Here is a 15,706-nt window from a genome sequence, read left to right on the forward strand (position 1 = left end):
GGCACACCAACGCAAGGGGTCCGGACAGGTGAAGTATTGGGAGTCCCGGGACGGGTAGGAGACCAAGGGAATAGCCCACCCTAGGTCAAGAGCCGCTGTGGGCAGAGGGCACTGCCTAAAAGCAGGACAGGCTCTGGGAGGAGGAACAAGGGAGGAGTTGGTGTGAATGTGTGCAGTTTGAAAGTTTGGTGAGTGCAGAGGGGGACCCCAAAGGGGGAAACCCACCCCGAGTGTGGCCCTGCACTGGCAGAGGCGGGACTCCTGAGTACGTTTTCTGTCCCGGCGACGGGAGGAGAGCGGAAACTGGAGGTGCGAAGTGTGAATTTGTCTGTCTAAAATCCTTTTGTGCCTCACTGCGTGGATCCCTTACCCGCAGTCCGTTCCCCCCCCCCACTTGTCTGTTTGTTCAGAGTGTAAGAGAGCACGCCTCTGGGAAAACAATGGGAGGGGAAGGGTCGATGCTGAAGAGCTTCAAGCCAGGCTTGGGGGGGGCTCTGAGGGACTACAGGTTACATAGTCCCGAGAGCCAGAGGCCCAAGCCTGCCAGGACCGTGTGAAGCACTTGGGGTTCCGTATCCCCAAGGCCAGTGGGAATTAGGAACACGGTAGGAAGGAGGCAGTTTGCTCTCTCCCCCAACTCAGAAATCAGGAAGGCAGGATCATTTTGATCCTGGCCCACTGAAGATGTTAGGAATCCAGAAGGCGTGGAACATAGGTACCAGGTTGGTCCCTGAGACCAGGCTCAGGAGCTGTTGCAAGCAACAGGCAACCCCCTGAGTAGCCATGAGGGCAGAGGCCCAGGCAAGCAGGCTGGGACCATTTGCCCAGCAGAGATGGAGGTAAATCTCAAGAGGAGAAGTGCAAGTTGCAGGAGATTGGCACACATTCACTTGGAAAGGTGCAGAGAGGTAGAGATGTTTCAGGAGGTTTATTTGGTGCATGTGATGTAAAGGCTGGTTAATTGTTGAAAGGCAGATGGAAAGAGGCTGGTTTAAGGGAAGGAAAAGGAAAAGTGTGAAGTACTGAAGGTTTGGCATGTTGTTTGGAGTTGCTTGTTGTGAAGCCAGGAAGGTAATGTTTGGGTGGTTGTAGGACAAGGAGGGACAGACAGAAGGTGGAGAAGCAGGGTTGTAGGAGAGCAGAGAAGGAAAGCAGCAGACAGGGGAGAGGAGATAGAAAGGAAGTGGAAGGCGTGGTGGGACGGGAAACCGGAGGCCACCAAAGTCCTGATAGCGCAGGACGAAGCCGGGAGCCTTCCAGTAGGCTTGGGCAGAGAATGCCCAAGGAAAGGCTCATGGCCAGAGACAAAAGTTTAACTTTTGGCGGCCACCACTTCAGAAGGCATGGGTAAGTTGAGCAGGAGAAGGAACAGGTCAGGATAGAGAGGAGGGTCACAGGGAAGGAAAGGAGTGCCCCACGAGAAACCGGAAACTCCTGCCTGGGAGGTCGGTGGTCACAACAAGTCTGGCAGAAGGATGCCACAGGGACAGGTGTTGGAAGACCACCATCACAGGGGCCCCCGAGAGGCAGGAGCCAGGAGACTTTGTCAGCCTGGCCTCCCCAAGGAGGGCGAGGACAAACCGGTTACCATCAGCACAAGGGGCCAGAAGATGAGACACAGTAAGGAGATCTTCTGCCTGCCCAAGGTTGTTTGGTGTACCCAGCAAGTGGCTGTTATGCACTGCAGGGGCTACCAAAGGGGGGATGGCAGGAAGGCACAAGGCAACAGGAGGGCTGACCAGGCAGCCCAAAGAGTGGCTGAGGGTCTGCAAGCAGATCCAGCCCGACAGGGGATCCTGTTGTCCAAACTCACAGATCTCTGGGACTCACAGCACACAGAACACCCAGAGGATGAAACCAGGATGGCTGAGTCACCAGCCAGGGACCAGGGCTGGTCCTTTCAGCCAGACAGCAGGCAGGCAATGCCCAGAGGGTTGGGACACACTTTGGTAGAACACTACCATCAGTCCACCCACAGGGGAAGAAATGGCCCCGCAAGGCTACTGCAGGAATCCCTACATGTCTGCAACATGTCTACTTAGGGGAAAAAAGCTTGTGCACGTTACGTGACATGTGCCAGGATAGGAGCCCGTTATGCTCCTTGGGGCTCAGGTAGTAGAGGCAGGCCTAATTGAGTATATCCAAATTGACTTACTGATTTCCCGGGGCAGGGACAGTTCACCAAGTCCCTGCACCTGCTCACACCAACACGGGGTGTTGACAAAAGGGAAGTTTTCAACGGAATGAAAAGAATGTTGATTTATAGACCATTTTGCTAGTGACTGTGTTTTCTTGGGGTTTCTTTGTTCCGCTTGACTGGTTAACTTGCTCATGGGTTAAGCCCTAAACAGACTTAAATGTTATATCACAGTTTATTTTGTTTAAATGCATTTTGAAATATGTAGCTGTTTATTTTGTAGTGTTTTTAAAATGATATTTAAAATGTGAACTTCCCTGTTTTCCATCAAAAATGTTTGTTTAAATGTTAACTGTGACTGATGCTAATTTCAGGGGAGCTGTGGGTGTGTATATGTGTGTATGTTTCTATGGGTGTCCAGAGATGCTTCTGTGAAGATTCTGTTCCTGAGAACTTTATTTCTGTTCAGTTCTGTTTCTATTAGGCTTTGTGTGAAATTCCACGTTTTGATAAAATGCAGAGGGTATTCTGCCTTTCTGCCTATTTGTTTTGCTGATGGGTGTTTTTTTTGTCATATATGTGAGAGTGTTTTGGTAATTTGCTATATAGAGGCTGGGTTGTATATATATGCTGAAGAAAGGGCGAGTTCTGTCCACTCCATTCTCCCAAATGTCTGATTGTGTGTGTCCTTGTCATTCAGATGCAATTGTTTTTGCCAAATGTGATTTTATACTGTAGTATTGGCTTATGGTGATTTCCTTATTACAAACTTGTAATACTTTCTTGAGCTAAAGGGAGCTTGGAGAAAAGTTCTGTATTAATGTATACTTTTAATTTTCTTTACATTTTCTGTATGGCCTATGGCTGTAATGAAATTGCTTGACTAAAAAGAGGGGGCTCTTAGATTCCTCTAACTCTGTTTCAGTTGTTTTTGTATAGACTGTACATGGAAAAGTGTTTCCAACATGCAAATGCTAAATTATGACTGGAGTGTAGTCTCCTCACTCCCAATATTGAGTGAAAAGGAAGATCTCTGAACAGCAACTTGTCATTGTGGGTAAGAAGGAAAAGAGATTTTAAGTCAGATAGTCAAATGCAGTTATTGTTTTATATTTTTGTAATATGTATGAAATGTTTCTGCTAATTGATTTTGCTGTAAACTATTATCAATGGGTCTGAGGCTTCAAAATTTATAAATTCGTCCCACCGCCAGCCCTGCTTTGCCTTCACAGCAGCTGGATCTTGAAATTCCAGATCCCAGACATGAGATTTGGTGAAAGGAATTTTGTTTTGCCACTCCTGCAAGTGGAAGGGAGTTCCACAAGACTGGTTTGCATGTTATCTGGAAAACCTCCCAGTTTAATAGGAATCAAGTTTGTGTGTTGTCGTACAATCCGTACCCTGTTTTCACAGCTCCTGACTAGAGATTGGATAATGACTGTGTTTATCACAGGCTTCACTCCTTGGCGAAACTATGGACATTTTTCTTGATGATATCTTTTAACTAGGAAGCCTGTTTGTTTCATGAGACACTGGACCTCACGTAAGGGGTTTTGATCCTGTTTCAATAGGTATAGTATTTTTCTTGGGGGGCAAGGACTGTTTCTTTTATAGGTTTTTCTGAGGATATTGTTGCCCTACCAAGCTTGCTAGTGATGAGGCTGAAGATGGAGAGCTGGAACACTACCTACACGTGGCTTAGATGGGGGCAGTTAAAATCCCAAAGGCCAGATGTCACTGACGAATCATGAAGTCAGATACACTGGATGGAGATTGATTGCCCTGACAGAAGTCTGTAAGTATGTAGGCAGCCAACGTAGTGGTTAGAGTGGTAGACTAGGACCAGGGAGACCTGAGTCTGAATCCTCATTCGACCACACTGCTGGGTGACACTGGGCCAGCTATTTAAACGGCCTGGCCTGCTTCGAAGGGTTGTTGTGAAAGAGCAGACTTATGCAGTACACCGCTCTGGACTTTTTGGAGAAACAGCTGGATATTCGAGCACTGGAGCTTATGTTGTGGCCTCTCGAGAGACAAGACTGTTTGACCTGTCGGATTTTAATGCCTTTACAGTCAACGAACCCACAAGGGGGTATGGATGTGAACATTATTATTTTCTCTTTTTGATTTTCATTGTTTTTGCCTCCTGCTCAGGATTGCTCATCAGGTGAAGTAAATGAAGACATTATCTTCTGTTTTGGACTTCGGGGGGAGAAAAGAGGGCAAGCAGGAAAACAAGAACATAAATTGGAAAGAAAATGCCAAAAGATCAAATTGAAAATAGCCTCAGGTTTATTTATTGTATTGGGCTACTCAGGAACTCAGTTTCAGCATGTTGTCCCTACCCAGGGGAGGGAAATTGGTAAAACATGCATCTGTCTTTTATTTCTAGCATAAGCAGGATTGCCTTGAACTGTCTCTCCCGAGAGGGATGTCTTTCTATTACAGACCAAAGCAGTGGTCAAGTGAAAGGAAGGGGAGCCTTCAGAGGATCGGCAGTGTGACAGACTGGGACTTATGGAATTGGCTCACTGGATCTAAACTGGTTGAAATCTGCGTTTATGATCTTTCCTATTGTTGTGTTAATACTGCTACTGTTGCCCTGCATAATACTATGTATAACCAGTGCTTTGCAATCCACTATCTCAGCGATAGTAAGAAAAGAAACTGCCCCCCATATAATGGCTATGTACCTCAGGAAGAGAAGCCATAAAATGGCTTCTAAGGGGGGAAATGTGGAATGAGGGGGAAATGCCTTTTCTGAAAGCTGCTTTGTAATTACTTTGTTCTCATGGAATGGGAAAGTGTCTTTGCAAAAAGAGTGAGACAGAACTCAGGTTTGCACTGGTCAAGAAATGGTTAATAGAGTTTGCAAGTGTGGAATGGAAAATTCCTTGCTGAGTTACTTATCTGCCAAGGACAGACAGGGTGGGGGAAGAGGGTACGGGTGTTGCAAACTTCATTAGCATAGGCATCGAATGATCGGCTTATTCCAAACTGCCCTGCTTCTTAGAATGTGAAAGAATCTTCTCTTAATTTGCTTATCTCTTTTCTGTAAAACCGGAATTCAGAGCAAAGTCCAGCCCTGAGGCAAACACATGTGTTAATGAAATGAACTAATTGGTTCTTGGGCCAAATGTTAACGCCCAGATGTGTAACAATGCCAAGGTTTAAAACCCCAAAAACCGGGGGATTCGGGGCGTCTTTCCTGGTAGGCCACGAGGCACAGGAAAGAGCCACCAGCGCTGGTTTTGGTTCAATAAATGGTGACTATTGCTTCCTTCAATCATCCTTGTCTGTCTGGTTTGTGGTAACTGGGGTCTCCCAGGTAACAACAATGCCTAGATGAGTTGTGGGTAGTGGTTCAAATGCTTTCTAGAGAGAACCAGGTAATCCTGGGGGTTTATTACAAGATATTCCAGGGCTCCAAGTGGCTTTTAAAGGCAATCTCACATATATTAAAAAGATGTTGGTTACAAGTTATTTTCCTCTAAGGGCTACACTGCCACAGCACACTTTTCATGGGGGTGCCATTTCCAGTAAGCACACAGCCAGGCGGTTATGGTAGATGCACCCACAAAATAGATTTTTCACCTAGCAGTGTAATCAAAGGAAATACTTTTTTGAAGCAGTAGTGCAAATGTGGACTATGCCAGTCTATGCCCATTAATCCCTACTAACTGGGCAAAGAGGCACCTTTTAAACACAGTGATTCTCTTTATTTAGTAGGGGGGAAAGTAAATGGCCCTATCCACCCCCAGCACAGTACCTCCAGTGACTGCTGCTGGTGCCTATCTTCTTTCTGGATTGTGAGCCCTTTGGGGACAGGGAGTCATCTTACTTATTTATTTATTATTTCTCTATAGAAACCGCTTTGGAAACTTTTGTTGAAAAGCAGTATCTAAATATAAAGCAGTTGTTGTTGTTAATGCCTGTAAAGGTAAAGTGTGCCATCAAGTCAGTACTGACTCCTGGCGACCACACGGCCATGTGGTTGTCTTTGGTAGAATACAGGAGGGGTTTACCGTTGCCTCCTCCCTCACAGCATGAGATGATGCCTTTCAGCATCTTCCTATCTTACTGCTGCCTGATATAGGTGTTTCCCATAGTCTGGGATACATATCAGTGGGGATTTGAACTGGCAACCTCTGGCTTGGTAGTCAAGTCATTTCCCCCGCTGTGCCATTAGGTGGCTGTTAATGCCTCTGCAAAAGTTATATTTTGGGAAGACTTCCAGAGCACTAAAAAAATAAATTGAGGAACATGTGAGTTACAATCCAATCCAATCTTTATTACGGTCATAGACCAGAGTACAAAAACACAAACAAGAACAGATACAGAAAAACAGAAAACAAAAGAACAAATATATCAAGAACAAACATTTAAAAACCTGAACAGATTTTACAAATTATATAACAGTACCTGGCCATTCTATTAATAACATTCTCATCAGGATTGGCTAATAAAAACTTCATATAAAAATAATCGGGATGCCCTATAAGAGCAGTCAGCAAAGGGGAAATTAATCCTAAATGGGCATCCTCTGAGTTACATCAGAAATAAAAGAGTGAGTTCACCGCTGGCCAGAATAGATAAATTGTGGACGATGCAAGTCATTTAATGGTACTAGAGAAAGACATGCTGTTATTGGGCCAAGGAGCAGGGGCATAGCTATAATTGAGCGAATGGGTTCAAAGAACCTGGGGCTCCAAGCTCTTGAGCCCCCCCCCCACTCCACCCCTCCCTGTTTGCTTCATTATCTCCCTCACTTAGAGGGGCCACCGGGGAGAGGGGTGAACACGGGCCCCCTCTCCCCTAGCTACTCCCCTGTCAAGGAGAGCTACTTTGGAGAAAAGAAATAAGATGGGTCTACAAACTTCAGAGCCCTGCTCTGCTGGAGTGTCTTAACAGAGGCTCACAGTTTGGTCCATTGTTGTTATGATCCGTTCAGGGCACTTTCATTGAAGTTTACCTTTGTTGAGAAACGGCCTTGCTGTTTCACACAAGGACTGTGTTTTGCTGATAGCCCCTGGGACAGCTGGGAGTGGTTTTATTTTCCTGTTTTGAAGGTTTGTTTGTTGGTGGTTCCTTGAACTAGCTGAGGCCACACACATGCTAGCTTTTTTTCCATATAATCATCCTTGATATTTTGCAATACCCCAGGATTTCGTAATGCCCCCAGGATTTCGTAATGCCCCCAGGATTTCGTAATGCCCCCAGGATTTTGTATTACCCCCAGGATTTTGTAATGCCCCCAGGATTTCGTAATGCCCCCAGGATTTCCAGGTGCTTCTCTGGACAGCATGTGTCAGCTGAGTGAAAGTCATGTGAGTGGATGTCAACCCGCGGCACACCTTGGCATGGCTGTGCTTCTCTCTTCCTACAGGGTGGTCATCCCTGTTACACAGCCAGGCCTGTCTATAGAATGGTGCTTGGCCTCAGGCGCGGAGCCTGACTGCCAGCGGCCCATGTGCGGCTGCGGCGGAGGCCACGCTCACCCTGCCCCCTGCGTCTGATGTCAGATGTGTGGGGAGTGGTCTGGCTCCAAACGGAGCCCAGCAGCTCCGTTCGGGAGTTGGGAGACAGGCCGGTGCTGCATTCGCAGCCCCTTTGGGAGTTAGACTTGTGCTGGCCCTGCATTCACAGTGCAGCCAGGAGTGGCTCTTCCCTGCCTTAAAAGCAGGGAGGAACCGTTCCTGAGCATGCCACGAACGCAGCAGCCATTTAACTCCCAAACAGGGGCCGTGTGGCCCCCACTCGGGTTGGGAGTGAAACCAGCAGCCCCGCATCTGACGTCAGACAAGGGGGCCATGTGGGGGCCGTGAGGTGTGGTTCTTGATTGGGCACGGCCCGCGTTCTTTGAACCCGTTGGCCCACGGTGGCACCGCCCCTGCTTGGCCTAAAAGCCACTAACAGGACATGGCTGGAGAACATTGCCAGAAGAGTCCCACAGAGTTTCTGAGTGGTCAAAGTGACAGCTTCTTTTTGGGGTGCTGATGTGCTGAGAACTCCTAATTGGTTTTTTTTTTTTTTTAAGAAGTTAATGTGATGCTTTTTTATTTATTTATTGTGGCTTAGCTCTGCCTGTGCTAAGATAGTCTATGGTGGTGGTTTTGTGTTTATCTTAAATTTGTGTTCACTGTGCGTGCTTTTCGTTTTTATATACATTTATATACAAACATGCTGAGCATTTCACAGCCCCTGAAGGCATCTACTGAAAATTTGTTGAGCATAACAACAAAAAACAAGCACATCTCTGCTTTGATAATCACTTGTTTGCGTTTCTTCTCAGGGTGCTGCTCTTCCCGCTGTGTCACCCCCCCACCGCTTCAGCAGGGCTTCTTCAGGGATGGCCCTAGGGCTTTGGCTAGGGTCCAAGTTGTCAGACACCTGATATAGGTCCTTCTCCTGTGCGAACCTGCAGCCAAGTAGCAGTGTGCGCGGTTTTGGTCTGGCCTCATTGGCCAGACCGCCGGACCGGTCTGGAGGTTCGGAGTCCCCCCCGGTCCGGAGGGGGGGGGACTGTGACTTTAAGCGGGGGGGTGGTAGTACTTACCCACCCCCGCCGCGCTTCCCCCTCCGGCGCTGTTCCTTGTTAAAATCTTTTTGGGGCGACAGAGCTCCGCTCTGCCGCCCCTGCCCCCGTCGTCGCTTGCAAGGCTGTTAGAAAGACGAGCGCTAGTGGTGCGCATGCGCTCTGCGCAGCGCGCGCGCTCGTCTCTGACGCTGTGGCGCGTGCGCGCTGCGCAGAGCGCATGCGCGCCACTAGCGCTCGTCTTTCTAACAGCCTTGCAAGCGACGACGGGGGCAGGGGCGGCAGAGCGGAGCTCTGTCGCCCCAAGAAGATTTTAACAAGGAACAGCGCCGGAGGGGGAAGCGCGGCGGGGGTGGGTAAGTACTACCACCCCCCCGCTTAAAGTCACAGTCCCCCCCCCTCCGGACCGGGGGGGACTCCGAACCTTGCACACCCCTACAGCCAAGACTCCCCTCTCCACTCCATGAGGCTAGGAGGCCACCAGGCACCAGAGAGCTTGCTTGCACATTTGCCACTAGAGGGGGCAACTATGCATTTTGACGTCCTTGTTGTCCTGCTCCAAGGAGAAGGAGTATGCAACTTAGTTTCAAGTCTTTGCTTTGCCACTGACTCACTGGCTGGCCTTAGGCAAGTCACACTCTCTTGGACTTGGTCTCACGTGTGAAATGGGATAATTCATCACTTTTCTCATGGGTCTAGTACGAGGGTGACTGAGGCACCTCTGACAGGAAAAGCTCGACATCTGGGGCTTTTTGGTTTAGAAAAAAGGTGACTACGGGGAGTCAAGATAGAGGTCTATAGAATTATACATGGTGTGGAGAGAGAGACATTTTCTTCTTCTCTCATAGCAATAGAACCAGGGGTCATTCCATGAAACTGATTGCCAGAAAATTTAAGACCAACAAAAGGAAGTACTTTTCCATACAAACTGTGGGATTCTCTGCCATGGGATGTGGAGATGGCCACCAGTTTGAAGGATGCCTTAAAGGGGGCTTTTATTCTTAGAGGAACATAGGAAGCTGCCATATACTGAGTCAGACTATTGGTCTATCTAGCTTGGTGTCGTCTTCACAGACTGGCAGTGGCTTCTCCAAGGTTGCAGGCAGGCATCTTTCTCAGCCCTAGCGAGACCTTCCCGGGAGGGAGAAGGAGGGAGAGTGATGGGATAGCCAAACCACCTGTCCACTCAGAACCGCATTCTGAGTTTAAGGTAAAATTTGTAGCTCATGCTGATGATGTTACATTACTGTTATCGAATGAAAATGAAATCCCTGTAATACTAAACCTCTTCTGGGAATATGGCAAGATCTCGGGCTCAGAATTAAATGCTGACAAAAGCGTATTTGTTAAAATGTACCCCAGATGCCAGCAACTCTTGTGCCTACCCATCTCTGAATGTAAAAGCGAAGGGGCCCCAGAGTCCAAACTGAAGTGGGTAGATACAGTAAACATTTTGGGGATTGAATATGGGATTAAGGAAAAAGCCTGGGGGGGGGGGAATTGGACAGACTGGGAAGAAAAAGTAATGCTTAAAATCACCATGTGGAAAAAATGGAGCCTTGCCATGTACCAGAAAGCGGTTTACATCCGGACTTACCTGATACCCCCGGTGCATAACCTGGCGGTAGTCTATCCTCCCCTGCTCGATCTCCTTTGGAGAGTTGAAAGCCAGATCTTCCGTCTAGTATGGCACACAGCATCTTTCCCTTTGGCCCGTGCGGTAGCATTTAAGGAGGTTGAGTGGGGAGGCCTAGCCCTACCTGCTCCGCAACCCTATTTTGTAACTGAATTCATGTCCTACAATTTTGGAAACTGGATTTTCGTGAATGTCCATGATATGTCCAACCTCCTGCAAAAAACCTGGGTCTCGCTTTTCGCTCTACATTGGTGCAAGTCAGCATGGGGCATAGCATGGTGGGGGAAAGGATCTTTCATTGGCAATATCACACAAGTATTAAAAAGAGAACACCCAGACTACTTGAGAGATTTGTTATTCACACTTAAAAAATGGAAGGTTGAACCGGATCTATTTAAAGGATCCTCCTCAATTAAGCAGCTAAGGAAAACAATTTATGGAGAGATTCTAGAAGTGGGTTTCTTAAAACCTGATTTAGAATGTAAATGCTACAAACACCGCACTTCACAGTACTTGTTGCAACCCGATCACCCTATCGCTCTCTTTAAAGAGAAAAAAGTCCCTTTCCATTTATGGGAAACAAGGTGGCGCTTATACCATCAAGTACTACCGCTTAATGCGGCTAAGCCATGGCTCCCAGAGGACCAGCAAGAGTGCCCTAAAATCACCTGCAAACAGAAAGCTAGTGAGCTAGGCAAAACATTCAGGGAAACCCACTCACATTTCTTAAAAGAGTGTGTGGTAGCCAAAAGAGTGTGGCAGGGAGTTAGCAAGCTGTTAGAGTGGCCTGATTTGGAAAAACAGACTTGGGAAGAACTAACCTCGGGTTTGAGCAATAGAACCTCCTTTCGAGGTCCCAGAAAGAAACCTTCAAGGAAATGGGACGGAACGGGTGCCCCCATACTAGGGAATTGGAATGTTCCCCTTCTCGTAATCAGGTTAGTAAACTTGTATGTCATTTATGCAATGCTCGTGCAGAGGAATAGGGAGGGAAGACGCGACCAAGAGGTTCACGCAGATGAGACAGTAAATCTCTTCTGGAAAAGTTTGTATGGTTATGTGCAAAAAGATAAGAGTATCTCTTCCAAACTGCAATGGGACAAATTGTGGAAATGGGCGTCGGACGTAAACCCCCCCCCCCATTACCTGATGTGCCTTGTAATCCCCCACCGCCTAGTTACAGTACTACCTGCATATACTTCATAACTTGTGTGTTTCCAAATTCTTGTGTGTAAATCTTTGTAGATATATCATGTACAAACAACCACTTTGTATATAATTGTGCTTTGGCAAAGTACTGTATGCTTTGGTAGTTTGTTGGTTCAATAAAAAAATCTTGTCCTATAAAAAATAAAATAAAATCTTGTCCTATTGGAAATGCTAGAGAGGGAACTTGAGACCTTGATGCTCTTCCTAGAGTGGCTCCATCCCCTGAGGGGAATATCTCGCAGTGCTCACACATCAAGTCTCCCATTCATATGCAACCAGGGCAGACCCTGCAAGTAGCTAAGGGGACAAGTCATGCTCGCTACCACAAGACCAGCTTTCCTCTCTTAACAGGTCTATCCAGGGCTACTAGTCTTGATGGCAGTAGGCTAGGCTACCTCCAAGCTCAGAGGCAGGATGCCTCTAAATATCAGTTGCAGGGAGCAACAGCAGGAGAGAGGGTAAGGCCTCAGCTCTTGTCTGTGGGCTTCCCAGAGGCACCTGGTGGAACACGATGCTGAACTAGTAGATGGACCTTCCACCTGATCCAGCTGGGCTGTTATGTTCTAGATGGGATCTCAGGCTGTATCCAGGGTGGTTATTCCCCCATTTTTATGAAAATCTAAAGTCCAGCACTTACTGTGTTCCATAGTTGACCTAGAGTGGAACTAGACAGCATGGTTGGATCTCCCCTCCCAGCCTTCCTGGGGTATTGGCTCCCATCTGCCAGGCATATCTCATTCTACCCCCACCCACACCCATTGAGACCTTTCTCTGCATCTTTCACCTGGGATTGGAGTCATGGGGCGTGGGGGGGGCACTATGAAGGGAAATGAATCTTTCCCCCTGAAAGGACCTTTCCCTTTCCCTCTCCATCAACTGCTCTGGAGAGGGAGAGTGGTTATTATTTTCTTCTCCTTTTTTTTTTTGGAGGGGGCAGGTCATGCCCCTCTCTCCCTGCACTCACCCTTGCTCTGGTTGTAGTAAGGAGCATTTCCAGACAGTGGGCTTAAATGTGGGAGAGGGGTATCCTAGAGTGAATCTATTCACCAACCAAAACAGAAAAAACCCCACACCAAAAATGGATTAAAAAAAAAAAAAATCTCAGACATAAATTGGGCTAAGCTCCAATGCACAATGAAAAACCCAAATCATGTATCCCTGATAGCTCGCAGGGACTTCAACTGAAAGCTGGATAGATGAAAGCTGGATAGATTAGATGAAAGCTGGATAGATGGAGAGTAACTGGCCCTATCCACTCCCAGCATCCAGTGACTGTTGCTGGTGTGTGTCTTATGTTTCTTTTTAGAATGTGAGCCCTTTGGGGACAGGGAGCCATCTTATTTGTTTGTTATCTCTCTTTGTAAACCGCCCTGAGCCATTTTTGGAAGGGCGGTATAGAAATCGAATTAATGATGATGATGATGATGATGATGATGCACCATGAGCTCACTGTTTGTTGGTATATTGGGAAACAGTCCCTTGGTAGGCAGTGGGACAGTTACCCCTAGATTTAGCCACTGCAAAAGAGCCAAATTGAAAGGGAGCTGGCCTCATGCCTTCCCCATGCTGGGATACCTGAGTAGACTCCCAAAGTTAACTTGCAACAGTTAACTCTGTGTTCAAGGTCTATTTGCATGATTGGCCCTCCTTTGGTTTACCTCCCCGCAACAGGTGGCTCAAAGGAGCTAAAAGCCAATTATCTCAGCAAGGAAGTCAGAGAAGGCTCCATGAATGCGCATTCCCTCCTTATCACAAGAAGGCTGGAAAATGCTGATTAGTTCACTAGGTGTTTCTGACCTAAAAGAATTCCCGTGTTTGCACGTCAGCCGCTCTATTTGCATCATTCTATTCACCCATTATGTTGTAGTGCAGCACAGCAGACACAAACAACGGGATCTTTTGAGATTTCCCGGAATAACCTTAGTCAAGAAAAAAGGTTGATTGGAATGTTGCCCCTGGACATGCTCTTGGGTATACCAAATCCCAATTCCATGATCCAGTCTGCTCCTTTGTGACCCACACATACCTTGGAGTTACCAGCAGCTTGGGCAATCTGTTTCTCACACATCATCACACCAGGCTGTGTCCAGCTTTTCGTGCCAATTTCCAGATTGGTTCTCTGTCCAAACCTGATCTGCCCAGTCTTCTTCACCAACAGAGGAAGCTGGTTCCATGGAGGAGGCCCTCTCATGGATTCACTTCTGTCATCTAACCCATCCAGCCTTCTCACCACTTCTTCTGACCGAGCTATCCCTGAGGAATGAAGTCCCTTGGTTGTTCAGGCAGCCCTGAGGTTTCTGCACCAGTAGAAGCTCAGGAAATATGAATGTTTGTTTGCTCCTCGCTGGGCCCATCTTTATCCCTGCTCCTTTTTCTTAAATCCAACTGCCTCCTTCTCTAAGCCTCTTTCTCTAGCCCACCTAGGAATTCGTACAATTAGGACTTAAGCTAAAAACTCCTCTTTGCAGTTGAACGTACCTTTAATAGGATTGTATTAACCACACATTTCTTTCCGCTTTACACCTCCCTTCAATGAACCCTTCTTTTGATTTTTGAAACTTCAACCTTGCCTCAGTCCAGTTATTTCCTGGGTGCACAACTTTGTGTAAATTAAATTTGATGTGGAACTGTCCTACCCAGAGGTAATTTCCCCACACAAAGCCCAAACACATTTTTGGGGGTGTTTACCAATCACCCTGGGGCAGTTCCATTCACAGTGGTGAGCAGGGTATATACGGTTCCCCACAACCTTCTATATGGAAATAATGTGATGCTCTTGCTATTCCAACCATTTATTACCATGTTTCCTGTCCTAGAAATATAGGAGGCTGCCATCTCCAATCTCCCTTGGTTGGGCAAGGTGATTGAAAGGGTGGTGGCCGACCAGCTCCAGGCAGTCTTGGAGGAAACTTATTATCTAGACCCATTTCAAACTGGCTTTAGGGCTGGCTATGGGGTTGAGACAGCCTTGGTCGGCCTGATGGATGACCTTTACCGGAAAATCGACAGAGGGAGTGTGACTCTGTTGGTTCTTCTGGATCTCTCAGCTGCGTTCGATACCATCAACCATGGTATCCTTCTGGGTCACCTGGGGGAGTTGGGGATAGCGGGCACTGCTTTGCAGTGGTTCCACTCCTATCTCTTGGGTAGATCTCATATGGTGGAGCTTGGTGACAGTTGCTCCTCAAAACGGGAGCTGATATATGGAGTCCTCCCAGGGCTCCATTCTGTCACCAATGCTTTTTAATATCTACATGAAACTGCAGGGTGAGGTCATCAGGAAATTTGGTGATGGATGTTATCAGTATGCTGATGACACTCAGATCTACTTCTCCTTTTCATCTTCAGGAAATGGCACTCATTCTCTAAATGCCTGCCTACAGACAGTAATGGGCTGGATGAGGGATAACAAATTGAAGCTGAATCCAAGCAAGATGGAGGTGCTCATCATGGGGGCTCAGAATCTGAGGGGTGAGTTAGATCTTCCTGTACTGGATGGGATTACACTCCCCCAGAAGGAGCAGGTGCGCAGCCGGGGAGTACTCCTGAACCCAGGTCTCACCCGAGTACCTTAGGTGGAGGCCATGGCCAGGAGTGCTTTCTATCAGCTTCGGCTGATTCAATAGCTGCACCCATTCCTTTAAGAGGATGACCTCAAAACAGTGGTGCATCACCTTTTAACCTCCCGGCTTGACTATTGCAATGCGCTCTACATGGGGCTGCCTTTGTACGTAGTCCAGAAACGTCAGTTAGTCCAGAATGCAGCAGCCAGATTGGTCTCTGGGGCAACCCGGAGAGACCATATTATTCCTGTTTTGAAAAAGTTACATTGGCTGCCAATATGTTTCCGGGCAAAATACAAAGTGCTGGTTATTACCTTCAAAGCCCTGAATGGCTTAGGTCCGAGTTATCTTAGAGAGCGCCTTCTGCATGATCCCCACCATACGTTAAGGTCATCTGAGGAGCTCCGTCTCCAGTTATCACCAGTTTGTCTGGTGGTGACTTAGAGGTGGGCCTTCTCTGTAGCTGCTCCTGGGCTGTGGAATGCGCTCCCTGCAGAAATCCGTAATTCAAGTTCATTACTGTCCTTTTGGAGAGCCCTTAAAACCTGGGCCTTCCAGGGTTTTAAATGGTTGAAAATTTGTTTTAAAATTGTTTAAAATGTTTGCCCTGGTTTTCCAGGGTTTTT

This window comes from Hemicordylus capensis, chromosome 2 (genome assembly GCF_027244095.1).
Source record: "Hemicordylus capensis ecotype Gifberg chromosome 2, rHemCap1.1.pri, whole genome shotgun sequence".
Lineage (NCBI taxonomy): Eukaryota > Metazoa > Chordata > Lepidosauria > Squamata > Cordylidae > Hemicordylus > Hemicordylus capensis.